Source organism: Balaenoptera borealis (genome assembly GCF_965194805.1).
Source record: "Balaenoptera borealis genome assembly, chromosome: X".
NCBI classification, from domain to species: Eukaryota; Metazoa; Chordata; class Mammalia; order Artiodactyla; family Balaenopteridae; genus Balaenoptera; species Balaenoptera borealis.
The window spans coordinates 95,313,833-95,329,492 of NC_138881.1; the positions used below are offsets into that span (position 1 = coordinate 95,313,833).

Genomic DNA, 15,660 nt, shown 5'->3' on the forward strand with positions numbered 1-15,660 from the left:
TTTGTTTTACTGTTGAAACAGCCCAATCATGATCATTTCATGCTATTTTTTTTTCACCTAGCCCTCTTAAACCCTATTCCTTGTCTTATCTGATAGGTATTATAGGATAGTGGCTAAGAGAGTGATATTTGGAGAAAGACAGACCTGTGTTGTAATCTCAGCTCTGTCAGTTATGAGCTCTGTGATCATGGAGCGTGTTAGTTACTTCTCTGTACCTCAGCTTGCCCATGTATAAAATGAGAATAATAGTAGTACCTGTGTTGTATAGTTGTTGTGAAGATTGAATAATTGAAAAAATGAAAACACAAGGCATAGTGCCTGACATATATTAAGTGCTTTTTAATGATAGCTTTTATTATATCTAAGCTATAGTATATGAAGTAACTCGGATTGTGTTACAAACATGCAGTCATGACAGATTCTGTATGAGTTAGTTCAGCAATAACAAGAACATTGAAGATATTGACATACAGAGCTAATATTTTAGTTTCTTGTACATTACTACATTTTCATTGTATCTTATCCAAAATTCATGTTGATAACTTTCCTAAAGATCTAAAATCCCTGTGTCTTTTCTTCCCAGATTCAACTGAGGTCTCCTAAACCAGTGGGGATTTCACAAAGAGAGCAACACAAACCACTGACCTAGTCAGTTGATTTGCATTTGTTAAAGTTTCAATTGACATTTTCAGATAGGTTTCAGGGTATCACATCCAAGGAGGAAAAAGCCTCTTGGTAGCAGGTCTTCAATTTTTCAGCTCCTGGGAGAACTTGAGAAAAAAAATTTGCATTTTGGCTTGGATTTCACCAAGTCCTAGAGAACATCAAGTTTTCCCTGAAGGAGAGTTATTTTTCCTTGAGAATTGTCTTCACTATGTCATGGGATATACATTCACTTTTCACCATTAGAAACCAGTAATAGGAATGGCAAGGACATAAGGGAGCTATTTCTTCAAAACAGTTGGTTTATGTATTCTAAAACTCTGTAAAAAAAGAATAGGAAGGCCTTGGAGACGAGACTTCACCCCCTTCAGAAAATGACACCACATGGAATGCTGAATACATCTTTCTCTCTGCATGAGATGATATTAGTGGCCTAGAAATAGAACTTGGTAAAATGAATCTCACAGTCATAAATAGACAACTGAAGGTTTGGAAGTGCAGGGAGGGGATTTAATCATGAAAACGTCCTTTTAATTTTAACAGTTTTTCATAGCAAAGCCACTGAGGAGCTTAGAAAGAGGACTAATTAAAACAGAGGGACAGAGGGTGAAATAGATGATTCTTGTACCGAGGCTGCTGCTGTGCGGGAAAAGTGCATTGGCATATTTGCTTCTCAAGAAAATTGTGGAGATGCTCGTGTGAACCACAACCTGTGTCAGCCCTACATGGTAGGACGATTTGTTAGAATGTGTATTCCACTTAGAGCAGTGCTGCCTAGAATTGGACCATGGGGGTGGCAAACAGAGTAAGACAGCATTTAATAGACTGTCTGATGAGCTGTGCCTGCTGTTGATTTGGCTGCTTTGATACAGCACATGGATCTGGGTTTATTGTGAACTTTGCAGATGACTGAACCAGAGTATTGGCCAAAATTTGGTGCTGGCAGCCTACAACAATTCAGCAATGCCATTTAATAGTTAAGAGCACAGGCTCTGGAGTTAAATCTGCCTGTGTTTTAGTTTCTCCCTTCTTCTTTGCTTCCCTCCCTCCTGTAAGTGTTTATTGAGTGCTAAGTAATATATAGGCACCATGCTAGGCTGTGGAGATGTAATGTGTAACAATACTAGATATGGTTCTTGTCCCTTTAAAGTTTAGCATCTAGTTAGGGAATTGACAAAAACAAAATACAAATTGTAGGAATTACTGTGGAAGAAACAAACAAGGTTTGGTGATAACGGTGAACAGGGAGTGTATAATCAGGTAGTGTGGTAAACTTTACTACCTACTCACTGTGTTAACTTACCCTCTCTTAACTTAAAATTATCTCACCTGTAAACTAAGGATAACAATAGTACCTTCTTTATGGAGTTTTTGTGAAGATTAAAAGAAGTGATGTGTAGGCAGGGCTTATTAGATCAGTTCTTGGCATTGAGTACAACCATTGCTACTGCTGTTCTATTAGAAACAAGGCCTAGTGGCACTAAACGTTCTCTTCTCCAAACTAACGTCCCAGGTCCTTTGGGCATTCTTCACCTAAAACGCTTCCCTGATCTCTTGCTGTTTTGGTTCTTCTTTCCAGACACCGATGCTGGGGTTTTGAGTAATCTCTCCATAATCTCATATACTAGCACTGGGAGAGGACTCAGCTGAGGTACTGAGAGTTGGTTGCTAGTGGCAAAGTTGAAGTGCAAACAAATAGGCAAGGGGTGAGGGGGCTGAGGCAGAATAGCTAGTGAGATATTCAGTGTTCAGTACTTCCACTAGTCACCTTTCAGTGTCCCTCATTTGATCAGTGGATGTTTTCCTTTCCAAGTTCAACCAAGATTATATCTCCCTACTGAAATCTACTTACATAGGAGCTGCTACATTTAATTACAGTGATGCATAAATGAATAAATTGGCCTACAATGTGGGTTTAAACCGGCTGACCACACCCCAACCCCTATCCCAATGTTGGATTTAGGTGCCAAATGACCCTGGAGTGGGGATATATTAGCTATGTGAGTAGCAATATTTGCTGGCTTTAGTAAGTTTGTCCTATAGGAAAACCTGATAAGCTCACTTCTATGTCTTTATTCCAAGTTGGGAGAAATAGCCAGTAAAACAGAAAACAGAATAATCATGGCAATGGGGGAAAACTGACTATGCAGAAGTACATGGAAAGGAAAAACGTATCTGGAAGTTTGTAGTGGACCACAATCTTACTATGTATTAAATGTTTTAGAAGCCACATAATGCTGTTGGCAGGCTTCAGTTTCTTCCTTAATAAAATAAGGCTAATAACAATCACTTCACAGGATTGTTGGGAGGATTAAATGAGTTAATAAATGAATGGTGCTTGGAGCAATTCCTTTCATAGTGTAACATTGAGAAAGTGTTATTGTCTTAGTATGAGAATAAGTCTGTGCTTATTAAAATCCCTGATCTAGATCAAGAGAGGTGATAAAGTCTATTATACTTGGTGCTGGCTAGACCTCAGTTAGACACCTGGGTCCAGTTCTTGGTGCCATGTAGACATGTTTTACTTGTACCATTGAGTAGTTTTTACTATTAAGCTCCATATTTGTTCAGATTTCACCATTTTTTAAAGTGGTAAATCTATATTACATAAAATTTACCGTTTAACCATTTTAAGTGTACACTTCAGTGACATAAAGGATATTCACATTGTTGGGCAACCATCACCACCATCCATCTCCAGAACTTTCTCATCTTCGAAAAGTGAAACTCTGTACCCATTAAAAACTAGCTCCCCATTCCCCGCTCCCTACAGCTCCTGGCAACTGCCGTTCTGCTTTCTGTATCTATGAATTTGATTACTCTAGGTACATCATATAAGTGATATAATAAAATATTTGTCCTGTTGTCTCTGGTATATTTCTCTTACCTTAATGTTTTCAAAGTTCATCCATGTTGTAGCATGTGTTAGAATTTCCTTCCTTATTAAGGCTGATTAATATTCCATTGTATGGATATACCACATTTTGTTCATCCACTCATCTGTTGATGAACATTTGGGTTATTTCCACCTTTTGGCTATTGTGAATAATGCTCCTATGAACATGGGTGTACAAATATATCTTTGAATCCCTACTTTAAATTATTTCGGGTATACACCCAGAGGTGGAATTGCTGGATCATATGGTAATTCTATTTTAAATTTTTTGAGGAACTGCTATACAGTTTTCCACAGTGCTGTACCATTTTACACCCTTACCAGTAATGCATAGGGTTCCAATTTCTCTCCACTGAGTAGTTTGGAGACTTTCAAATTAGTTGCCAACACTTAAAAATTAGGAGATTTCACATCTGTCAACACTATTTTCCTTTATGTAAAAGGCTAGGGAGAGGGGGTGTTATTTGCTTTAATTTCAGATTGAGGGTCTAGGGGACTGCACCAATGCTAAGGAGTACAGCTTCTAGAGAGGTCAATCTGGACTCAATTTGAAACACCTGTGGCAAAGTGGGCTGCCTTGGAAAGTAAAGAGTTCCCAGTCATCTCTTGGAACCCTATCTGTCAGGGACGTTGTAGAGGAGATTGGTGAGCTGAGTGAAAGATTGAAATAGAAAGCCTCTTTGGACTTATCTACATCAAATATTCCACCATATTAAACACTACAATTAAGCAACAAGAGTGATTGCCATGAATGCCTTAGAACATCATGACTTTATAATCACTATACTCCTAACCATAGGATATTTGTATTTTAATAGCTGCTATAGCCTTAAATAAACCCCCCAATAATGAACCTATCTCTAAAGGAAGAGTTTTTAGGTATTAGTATCAGGGCATCAGAGGAATATTTTGTCTGCCTTAGCCCATTACTTATTTTGGTTATAAGTTCTGGTTGCAGGAGCTTATATGAAACCTATCTGAAAATTCCAGGTTAAATTTGGAATCTGTGTTCTCCACTTCCTCTGCTTCCTTTGCTTCTCCATGAATAGCTTTCCTACAGTGATGGATGGCCCCTATTTTTAATGGACTTGTAAAGATGAGAAGTATGATTGGCTGAGAGGGATTTGAGGTAGAATTTCTTGAGTATGTTTATATTAGTACAAAGGGGATAAGAAATCCTCTCCAGCATCTGTAGGATGAGAAATTGGTCCATTTCCCCCAGTGGCAATGGAACAGCCCATTAACATCCATCCATAAATTGAGGGCATCTTGTTGCTTATTCCGAAGTCTTTGGCCTCTGCATACTTAATGAGAAATTTAATCTAGCAGTCCTTCACTAGATATGTGAAGAGTTAATGATCCATTCTTGACAACAGGGATCCTCCAGGACTTTATGAGCCTTGGAATCAATAGCTCTCATAACATTAGAAAAATTGACATTCTTTGGCCAGAGGTTAACACTGGTCAGTGCTACCATGCATGAAAGGAGATTAGAGAATGAGATGGGGAGAGAGAGGAGAATAGATACAAAATTCTCATTGCTTGTGATCTCAGGGAAGCTGAGCAATGTATGCACTAACCCTGCAGATCCCTCCTGCCCTTCTGCCCTTCTGCAAGGGTCTGGAACAGTGGCAATAGGCAGTGTCCTGAGTATTCTTAGAAAGTAAGATGTAGGGTGCCCTCAGTCCATGGGGCACATGAATACAGGAGATGGTGACCAGAGAAAGCATAATACTTCATGAACCCAGGAAGGACCCTGCCTTTTCCATTATAAGTGGCTTGAGGTCAACGACACTCACAACTCTTTTTCATTTCTACTTCCCAATAGGCAGTAGAAAGTAGTTTTAAGAATACCAACTCCAGAGACAACCTGGGTTTCAGTGTCAGCTCTGCCAGTTACTATCTGTATGCTCTCATCTAATTCCTTAATCTTTTCAGATTTTAATTTACTCATCTATTAATGGGGGAAGTCATAACAGCACAGGGCACATATGATTGTTTTGAGTATTAAATGTGATAATGCACATAACAAACAACCAGATGTTGGATAAGGAGAAAAGAATATGCCAATAATATTTCCTGCCAATAGTATATATACAATAAATATCTAACTGCTCTGCTTAACACAGAGTTGGCCTTAAAGGAGCCTAGGTAGGGGCTTCCCTGGTGGCGTAGTGGTTGAGGATCTGCCTGCCAATGCAGGGGACATGGGTTCGAGTCCTGGTCTGGGAAGATCCCACATGCCGCAGAGCAACTAGGCCCGTGAGCCACAACTACTGAGCCTGAGCGTCTGGAGCCTGTGCTCCGCAACAAGAGAGGCCGCGACAGTGAGAGGCCCGCGCACCGCGATGAAGAGTGGCCCCCGCTTGCCGCAACTAGAGAAAGCCCTTGCACAGAAACGAAGACCCAACACAGTCAAAAATAAATAAATAAATTAATTAATTTAAAAAAAAGTCAAATCCTAAATGGGGGGAGGGATAAAATTAGGAGTTTGGGATTAACATAGACACATTATTAAAAAAAAAAAAAGGAGCCTAGGTAGTATGATTAAAAATTATTGGGTGAGTCCCTTACATGAAATATTTCCTTCATTCCCTTTCATGGCATCTGAAATTTCATTTCAGATTTAATTTACTTGTCTGTGGAAGACTTTCTAGTCTTCAGGAGTGTCTTGCAAAAATGGAAAGAAAAAAAGGGGAGGAAAGAACCTCTGTGAAAGGGAATACTGTAAGCCATTACTAGACAGTTCGGCAATTAATAGACAATTCTTATTGAGAGTTCATTGACAGCCAACTGGCACTAGCTGTTTGAGGACAACATCTAGGTTAAGTGTAGGGTGAATCAGGAGTACCAGGAAAGGGGCAAGGGAAACTAAAAGAGAAGTGAGGGGGGTTACTAAAAACCAATATTGCCAATGGTACAATTTGCCCAGTAGTTCATCAGTAGTTCAGGATACTTAGCAAAGGTGGTAATTTTGGTAGGGATCAAACTAAACAACAAACTGTATATAAGCAAGGGATATAACTTCCAACCCTGTGTCTATTTCTTGGCTGAGATGAACTAACCTCTCAGTGTCTCAGTTTCCCTGTCTCTGTGATGCTGGTCTGCATCAGGCCATCTACCAAGCTGCCAACTTGTGTTGCTAGCTGGTACCGAAAATAGTGTCTTTTCATGTTTCTTCATCTGGGCAAAGAAGGAGGTAATTGTCCCAGGACCACATTACAAAGCCCAAGACTCAGTCTATAATTAGGCTGCCTGAGGGCTTCCCCTCATAGGGTGTCTTTCTGTGAACGTTGTTGTCCCTTACTTCTTCCCCAGTTTTCCATTGTCTGCCTACTGGCAGCTGGCATTCCAAGTCCCTCTGCACCCAATTCAGTTCCCTTCAGATGAAGATCAAGTAATTTAAGCCATTTAAGTCCTCAGCAAATTTTTCCTACTAGTTTCTGTTCCCTCACCACACTCTCATACACAACTCTGGGTGTGGTGTGATTAGCACTTTCTAGTTCTAGGTTGGTAATAGGGCCGGGACTTCCCTGGAGGTCCAGTGGTTGAGACTCCATGCTTCCACTGCAGCGGGCACGGGTTTGATCCCTGGTCAGGGAACTAAGATCCCGCATGCTACACGGTGCGGCCAAAAAAAAAAAAAAGAAGTCCACAGGGCTATTGGTTTCTGATCATATATTCTACTGGCAATTTAAGTAGCCACAACTGTATAGACATTAGTGCTGCTTGGCTGTCAGCTATGGTATGAAGACCTAAGTGCTTGGAAATTGCCATAGTCAGGCTTGATGAAGATTGACAGCATCTGAAATTTATTTTGCTTCTACCAGTATTTACATAAGTCCTTTATCAACAAATAAGAAAAGAAAATCAGTTTTTAAAATTCATTTTAGGAGTCACAAAGACTAAAGGGTGATTTTGGCTCTATAATGCTGGCATGGTAACTCCTGATACTACATAAGACCCATCCAGTAGATAATAAATGAAACATGACTTAGGTCTTTTATGATGGCACATGTCTATGTGTTGTGCTGAAGAGGATTCTAGAGTGGTAGTCTCCAAAATGGCATGCTGGAAGAAAATATTAGAAATTCTAGTGTTATCTTAACTTTCATTATATGAAAGGAATTAGGATGTGTTTACATTTGATATTCAGATTGACATTTGTACCCTTATTTAGTATATATGTTAGAGAGTTTCATTCCACCTGATTCACAAGATATCCTGAGGGAAGGGTAAGAATTTCACAACTAGAAACTCATTGATCTGCCTTCAGAACATTGCAATACATCGCAGTTTATGTATTCCAGATGAGTGAATTTATGAATTATATTATCTGATTTTAATTAAATAAACTTGCAAAATGAACACGTGGCTTAATAAATATTTCTTCGAAGCAACTGTGGATTGAAGATCATACTCATCATGTAAGCACAGATGAACAACAATAAAATGGCAGAGCTGGCACCTCTCCTGTTTTGTGGTATGAGCTATTCATCAGCTATTGAATTATCAGGTAAAAACAGTGGTGATCTAATTAATTTAGAAAAGCAGTTTTCCAAGCAAAACAAAACAAAATTGAGAAGACAATTAAAAAAAACCTCTTTATGTCCATTATTATTATTGATTATATCTCATCCTAAGTGTATATTTTGCCTTGAGATATTAGTGAATTATAATGGATTATGTACACAATTTAGAGATAAGTAAATTTACATATATTTAGACATTTTCTCCAAAATTTTTTTGTAATGTGGTACATGATCTCTGCCCTTATGCTAGGTATAGCTCTGGTTAGATTATTGGAGGCTTAATCCTAAGGATAACTTAGGATAGAGAAATTCTTATTTCTCCACACCTTCTCTCCTTCTATTCCTTAGCCTTCACTCTACCTCTTCCCTCTCTGATTGTTTCCCCAGTTCCTTAAATCCAAATCATTCCAATATTCCTATCCCTACCTCCACCTGTACTGTCAAATCAGTAATTCCCTCTCTATATAATCAGTTATGTTTACTCATTGAAAACTCTCATAGCAGATTTATAGCCTGGCTCTTTTTTTTTTTTTTTTTAAACTAAGCAAGACTATTCCTAAGTCAAATTAAGTTAGCAGCTTACTCTTTTTTTTTTTTTAATAAATTTATTTATTTATTTATTTTTGACTGTGTTGGGTCTTCGTTTCTGTGCGAGGGCTTTCTCTCGTTGCGGCAAGCGGGGGCCACTCTTCATCGCGGTGCGCGGGCCTCGCACTATCGCGGCCTCTCTTGTTGCGGAGCACAAGCTCCAGACGCGCAGGCTCAGTAATTGTGGCTCACGGGCCCAGTTGCTCCGCGGCATGTGGGATCTTCCCAGACCAGGGCTCGAACCCGTGTCCCCTGCATTAGCAGGCAGATTCTCAACCACTGCGCCACCAGGGAACCCCATAGCCTGGCTCTTGACACTAATATTTCTCTTCAAAGAGACACTGCCCCTCTTTCCTAGAACATAATCAGATTTTTAAATAATCCTATAAAATAGTGACTTCTTAAACTAAGAATTAGTTCAAGTTGTTTTGCTAGTCTAGATTGTATTTGCTGAATAGAAAGATATTTGTTCTTGTGGGCTCACTGTATAATTTTTTTAAAGGAGTCTAGTCAAATTCAAGCAATGGCACAATCGCGGGAATAGTGACACTGTTAACAGTAAAGGCAGTAATCATGCAATTAATTGGATTCCAAAGGACTCCAAAGTGCTCTCCAAATAACAGTTATCATAGTTTGGTTGTACATGAATTAGGACTTTTTTAGTTGTGTGTAAGAAAGGAAATAACTCAAAGTGGTTTTGGAAGAAAAATTGACTCATGTAAGTAAACAATCCAGAGAGGTATTTAGCATCAGGCATGGCTGGATCAAAGTAGTACAGCCAGGTCATTAGGAATCTGTTTCTATCACTTGGTTCTGCTTTTCTCTAATTCAGTGTTATTTTCAGCCAAGACGGATACCGACAGCTCTAGATTTACATCCTATTAGCTTAGCAGTCCTAGTAGGAAAACTCTCTTTTCCAATAATTTCAGTTAACATCTTGAGATTTACTCTTATTCGCCAGGACTGAGTCACCTGCTTTTCTATGAAGTCAGGGGGATGGGGTCAGCCACATGAACTGAGAGTGGTGAAGGAGTTGTTTTCCAAAGGAGATTTAGGGTATTATCAAAGGAAGGCGCAGTGGCCTACCAAAAGCAAAGATTTAACTTTCTTATTATGGCATCTCTTGGGCTGAATGTAACTCCTTTGGGGTTGGTCAATTGCTTTCATTATTCAGATGGTCCTGTTTCCTGTGAGATTCTGAGCTTTTGTTGAAAACAGAGCCTTGCTCTTCTTGCTTCCATTGTGTCCTAGACAACAGAAACAATGAGTGTGAAACAATAAAACATCTTGAGCTTGTCTTGCATTCATTCTGTACTCCTCATTCTCTTACCCTTTACAAGATAAATATTAAAGGAAAGAGCTTATTTGTCAGAATGGAGGGTGAGTTCTAAGATTATCACTGTGGCAACTGTATAGTATCCTAAGGGGTCAAGGACTTAATTTTTTTTCTTGAATATATAGAGGCTCATCAGACCCATGAGATCTGTAGTCATGACCAGAAAAAAAAAATTATCGGAAGACAATACTCTCCTATGTTGCCTTGGAGACAAAAAATATTATTTTTACCATCTCTCCAGAAACTCCCCATCTCTCCTCCCACCCCACGCATTACAGTAGGTCCTCTTACAACTAGGGACAGGAAATACATTCTAAAGTCTAGAAGATCAGCTAGCACTGCAGAAATAGGCCCAGCTTTAATAGCCCAGTCAGTGGGTTTCTTTAATCAGCTTTAATAGTAAAGATTTTCCTGTCATTCAGTAGGATCCAGTCAAAGAAATGCTGAATGGGGTTGATGCCATGTAATTGACAAGAAGGTCCCCTTGCCCTGGTGTACTAGTGACAACTGTCTTGGGCTTTCCAACTAGTCACCAGTAAAAGAAGTGAGCATTGGGGGAGGGAAATCCTTACCAATGTTTTCACCCTCATTTAGTCCAGATTGAACATATTATGATACAGGTGTTAAGGTATCATGAAAACAGAATTATTGACAATTCTCAGCAGTGACTGAAACGTGCACAGGATGCTGAACACTGCTCCTTTGGCTGACATTTTGCAAACAGCCTGAACTGGGTGCAGGAAAGAGGAAGAAGGGTCAGGAGGTGAGATTATCATCACAAGGATTTTTTCTTCCTGTTCAAGCTGTCACCTGTTAATTGTATTCAGCTCTCGTCACTGTTGGTAAAGGAGGGTGACTGGAATTATGAATGTGAAACCTTCCAGCTTTTAATTCATTTGTAACCAATGACTGATTGACTAGCACAACTGGGTTTGCATTTTAAATAGCTTTTTGGCATCCTTCCACCACCTAATACAATACAGATAATTCCCTGACAGCGTGCCAGAGATAATGCAATTACCATTGAGTTTCCTTAGACATGTTTTACATTATCTACTTAAAAGAATCCTATTTCCTTGCTGTAATCTAATCTAACTTGGACCTGACTATCTTAAATGAGACAGATAGTTTAAAGACAAAAGGATAAACTGGGGATAGGCTAAGGTGCTTGCTTCCTTTGCCTCCCCTGTGAGACCACATCTTCTGTGTAATCTGTGTCAATAAAGAGGCCACAGCCCCCAGCTCTGCATCCTCATATCCCTAGGGACATCGGTGGTAGCTTCAGGATATTCCCATGGATGTTTCCAGTTACATACTCATAGGAAGAGATCTTGAGGCAACATTTAGTTTATTTCCCTCCCTCTAGGAGGAACTACATTGGGACTATTCCAGGAGACCCTGTTAAAAACTGCTTGAAATAAGAACCTGCCGTATAAATAAATAAATAAAATTCAAATATTCAAAAAAAAAGATCCTGCTGTATAAAAATAAATAAAATTAAACAAAGAAAAAAAAAAGAAAACTGCTTGAGCCGGGTCCTTCGGCCTTTCTCTGCCCTACCCAATAATCCACAGCAGTGCCTATTACCCTTTTCTCTCAGGAAGTTCTTCTTTATATCTGATCTAAGTTACTGACAGTGTAACTTCGCGCTCATTTTTCCTTCACGGAGATTTACGATACCATCTTCCTCTTCATGTAGCGATGCCTTACAGTTTCTAGAAACCAGTCAAATCACTCTTTGGTCTTCCCTGATAAAATTGTTCCATTTCCTTTATTTTTTTTTCTTTTAGGCCTCAGTTTTGAATATCTGTTAATTAGCTATCTGCTCTCTTTGGCCGCCACTTAGGTCTCCACATGTGCTGAATTGGTGGAGCCCAGACCCCGTCCCTATTGTTACAACCAGAATAGGTGTGGACTGGGACTGCTGGGCAGTAAGGGATACATAGTCTGACTAAGAAAAATGCCAGGAGAGACGTGGCCCACAAAGTGAAATCGTGCAACTCCGTGTTTTAGGTAACGTCAAATGAGCTCGGAGAACTGCATTATTTATATGATGAATAATGAAAATAATTACATATCTTCCACATTCTTTCAGAGAAATAGTTTAGCCACGCACAGCAGAGATGTTTTTGTTTCCCCTCGCTCATATGTCACCTCAATGTCAGGCAAGCTCTCACATTGCTCACATAAAACAATCCCAGTGGTTTCCATTCCCAGGCAGGTGAGAGTTTAATGGAGGGGATCCATGTTGCACTTCCCACACATTTTATTTTCATGAAGCAAGTGGGCAGACTCTAATTCAGCCATGAAAACAATGTCTGGCTCATAGCCCTCAGGAACGTATTCCTTTCTATTTATTTGTTTAACAAACACATATTGTACTTCTTATGTGCCAGGCAGTGTTCTAAGCACTTTACAAATATTAATTCATGTAATTTTCATGACAATCCCGGGAGGTAGTTACTAACAATAACCTTGTTTTACACATAAGGAATGTGTGGCACAGAGTTAATATATAACTTGAGGTCGTATCATGAGTAAGTGGCAGGACAGAGATTTAAACCCAGGCAGTTTGATTCCAGAACCTGCCTGCTTACCTACTATCTCTTTCTGCCTTTTTGACTTTCTTCTCCATTCCACCCTCCAAACCTCATCCTTTTTCCAAGATGGGACTTTGATCTCTCCTAAACTCTCGTTTTTCCAGTAATTTTCTCAGGTACATTATGTATGTACATAGTGCATGATTTGGGGAGAGAGATGGCCAAGAGAAATCGCCCTGCCTAGATGGTAAGCTCTCTTTTACTTTGTGCATTTTGTTCCTGTGCTTTTTTGCCACCTGCATTATGATGAAAGTTTTCTCTCCAGATGCTTAATCAATTACTTTCTCAATGGTAAAAATGGAAAAGCTGGTGAGAAATTTTGGTGATTCTCTTAATTTCTCAGATGTCTGTGATTCACACAGGCGGAGAGTCCTGCATTTTGCTCTTTGTTCCTCTATTACCTGCAGTGCCTATTAACTTGAGGTGAAACAAAATACCCTAGATCACCTCCAACAGAATCATGGGGAGTGGGACATCTTGTAAAAGGACGGATTCCTGGGCTTCACTCGACTCACTGAATTAGAATTTTAGGAAGGCGATCCAGGAATAGCACATATTAGCACACATATTAGCAAGCTCCCCCTTCAGTGATTCTGATGCATACCTAAGGTTGAGATCTACTACCCCAAGAAGCTTTGTGAGTTGCCAGCCTGCAGAATTAATGTGGAGCTTTTGAAAAAATGCAAATACCCTGACTCCACCGCTGGAGAGTTTATGCAGTGGTGTGCTGGCTAATGTTTAACAACCATCTCTCTAAAAGAAAAAAATAATCTGATTTGTGGCATTTGCCAATTTCCATGGTGTAAATATTCCCACCAGGATTTATTTCCAGCTGCATATGTGAGGGCACTGACCTCAGAGTTGGGAAGACATGTGCACAATCCGTTCTTGCAAGCCAGTGCAAGCTGGCACCTGCACACTGGATGGGTGAACGTGAGAGGGTGTGAGTAGGAAGTTGGCAGGTAACATAGGAAGGCGGAGGCTATTAAATGCAGTTAGTACGTGGCAGAGCTCAATTTAAACCCAGCTCTTTCTCACTCCAAAGTCCATGCCTTTAACCCCGCCATTTTCTATGCCTTTGTGCACACTATAGCCAGTTTCAGGAATATTCTTTCCTTCCAGCTCTGTCTAGGAAAATTCCACCCATCCTTCAAGGCCCAGTTCAGCTGCAGCCACCTCCTTGAAGCCTTCACTGTATCATTTCCCCACTCCCAGCAGATGTGTCCTCCCCCATTGCTATGGGATGGGTAATGGAGAGACATCTTTATTGGAGGCATGCTCTTTCAGCAGACCCACCCTAATTAAACAGAGCAGCATGGTGCAGGAAAACCATGGGGCATAGTGACAAGAGCATGGGGTTTTGGAGCTAGACATAGATGAATTCAAACCCCAGCTCCAATATTAGTCACCCCTCTAAGCCTCAGTTTACATAGATGTAAAATGGGAATAAGAGTGACCCTGCAGGATCATTATAAATATTAGTAATAATTTATGGGAAGCACTTACAAATTGTGGCTATTATTATTCATGTATTTGCCCTATACCAACAAATACTACTCCTGACTTTGTGTCATTTGATACCAGAGGCACAGCCTACAGTGTAGCTTTCCCTTTATCAACTGTGAATACTACTCTCCAACACACCCAACAAAAAGAATAGTATTTGAGATTGTCTTTGGTGACTCTCAGCCTCGCCCTGCGCTTTGGTCAGGGCTGCCAATCCAGGCAAAAGCTATGTCCTTAGTTGCCCTGCACCTGTAAATGGCTGGCTTGCCTGATACCCATCTCTCCCCTCCTGCCTCATCTTCTTTATGGCTTTCAGGGCTATGAGTGAGTCAGGAGGGATAAAGTTGTGGTTGCGATGGAGCCCACGTACTACAGTATCAGTGTATCAAAACTCACTATCCATGCACTGCTTGAGTGGCAGACAGGCTCAGTGGGCTGATGAAGTGATGAAGTGGTTGTCGAAGAAACAGCCGATACCAATCCATCAAGCCAACCTTTGGCCTATAGACAGGAGAGAGCCAGATGTGTCTGGAGTTCACAAGCCTAGGCCTGGATCCTACAGGATGATTGCCGCCAGGCTGGCGTGCTGGAGAATATCCAACTCTACACAACTCTGTGGTGTCTAAAGACTTTCTGGAATGTTCTTTTTTAAACTAAAGGCATTATTGACGGCTGCTTTCAAAGCGTAATAATTGTGAGTGGGGCCACTATCTGATATGGACACCTGTGCAGAAATCAGTTCATCAGTTTAGTCAGTCATTCAGTAACGCTGAGTGAGATTCAGGCAAGTGAGGTTTACAATTGTGGCCAGGATGGGCTGATTCACTATCAGAACTGGACAGGGGTTAACAGAGCACTTGAGTGTGAGAGGAGGGGGAATATTGGAGTAGTTTTGAAAGTAAACTTAGCCATTCGGAAATGGGAGTTTTGTGGCTTAGGAACAAATTCGCCAGACTTTGCCATCTTGCTCAGGCTGATTCTGGGTCCCAGACTTAGAGCAGCTCCCTGAATTGCCAAGCAGCAAATGACTTCACTCACTGTTATCCTGCACTGAGAAACAGTAGATAGTGCAGTGACGATACCTGGACATACTTGTATGCACTTGCTGACAGCCCAGGGACTCCGGTTGCAGAGCTATATTTCAACAGCCTTTTTCACTGCTCACTCTCCCTACCTGTGGATGCAGGGATCCTGGGGAATCTCAATCGGAGAGAAGTAAGGATTTGAATAACAATGAGGGGAGCCAGTGCTGATTGCATTTCTTGGAAGAGTCCTAGTTGAGGAGAGGAGTAGCCAGTGAGGACAAGGGCCCAGGATCACGATTGCCTTTTGTCTGACTTCTTCTGGGCCATACCCAGACGATCAAAGGCACCGTTTTTATTTTAATTGTAGCACAGTGAATTCTGTGAGGGATGTGGGGTTTTTTTCCCATATAATTATATTTTTGTCTCAAGATCTGGTTAGCTGGGAATTATCTCAGAAGAAAATTTCAAATCAATTTACTAAAACCAAGCAACCACACTCAGTCTTTCCTCACTG

General features: G+C 40.4%; 1 long non-coding RNA gene across 1 annotated transcript in view; it reads left to right on the forward strand.

The window, feature by feature from the left end:
- Positions 1-3,409: 3,409 nt before the first annotated feature.
- Positions 3,410-15,660, forward strand: part of LOC309620851 — a 100,182-nt gene continuing 87,931 nt past the window's right edge. The window contains exon 1 of the long non-coding RNA XR_014239699.1: positions 3,410-12,802. This is a non-coding gene — a long non-coding RNA (uncharacterized lncRNA). The remainder of the gene's footprint in view (positions 12,803-15,660) is intronic.